General features: G+C 43.8%; 1 protein-coding gene across 1 annotated transcript in view; it reads left to right on the top strand.

Moving 5' to 3' along the window:
• The first annotated feature begins 282 nt into the window (after nucleotides 1-282).
• LOC143033771 (neuropeptide CCHamide-1 receptor-like) overlaps nucleotides 283-912 on the top strand; it is a 34,165-nt gene continuing 33,535 nt past the window's right edge. The window contains exon 1 of the mRNA XM_076199258.1: nucleotides 283-415. The gene's annotated coding sequence lies outside the window, so the exon portion shown is untranslated. The remainder of the gene's footprint in view (nucleotides 416-912) is intronic.

The raw sequence follows: 912 nt of genomic DNA, 5'->3' as shown, positions 1-912 counted from the left end.
TTGTATCAATGGTTGCAAGCAACACACTATACACAAACAAATAAATAAATGGTATACTACATCATAAAAAAAACAACTTCAGAAATAAAAAAAAAATCTTCACGGTTGGTATCCATAGTTGCCAGCAACACCTAGACACGGTAGTAAGCGACGAGGTAGACAGAAAAGACATCAGGTGGGGAACCTTCGCGTCGTGATGAGATTTCGCATCTATGGGCGGTGCGAGAGGTGGATACTGCGAGAGGCTCGTTCATATCCTGACTCGCTCCCCACAGACGATGTCTGGCACTCATGCCGAGTGCCACGCGGCGCTTCAGTTGGCTCTCGCTAGCCCTGACGAACGCTCGGGACACCTGCCGTTTCCTCTCGAGGACTGAGACGTCTGTCACAGGCATTGGTTACATATTCGAGAACGGTAAGTGGTTCAAGTTGGTAAAAGTGAAAGTAATTAGATTGTGTGCTTCGTTTAAGCACATTCGTTCATATGTAGGCTAAAGAATGTACAGGCAGACGTCCAGTAAGGAAAGGAAAACAAAATTAACAAGCAAATACTTAAACAACACACAAATAAACATTCTCACATACATAGAGACACACACGCACACATATATACAAACGTACGCTGACACAAATACACAAGCACACACATAGATACACACACGCACATATACACATACACATACTTCCACACAAAACACACACACAGACACACTGATACACACACACACACACACAGACAAACTGATACACACACACACACACACACACACACACACACACACACACACACACACACACACACGTACACACGCATACCTACACACAAAAACATACACATACGCACAAACATACACACATACACCCACACACATAAACGTAAACACAGATACAATGAGACACGCACACACACAC

Source organism: Oratosquilla oratoria, chromosome 16 (genome assembly GCF_046742065.1).
Source record: "Oratosquilla oratoria isolate Oo_2021 chromosome 16, ASM4674206v1, whole genome shotgun sequence".
Classification (NCBI taxonomy): domain Eukaryota; kingdom Metazoa; phylum Arthropoda; class Malacostraca; order Stomatopoda; family Squillidae; genus Oratosquilla; species Oratosquilla oratoria.
The sequence above is the reverse complement of the archived record's forward strand: the minus strand, read 5'-3'. Positions and strand labels throughout refer to the sequence as shown.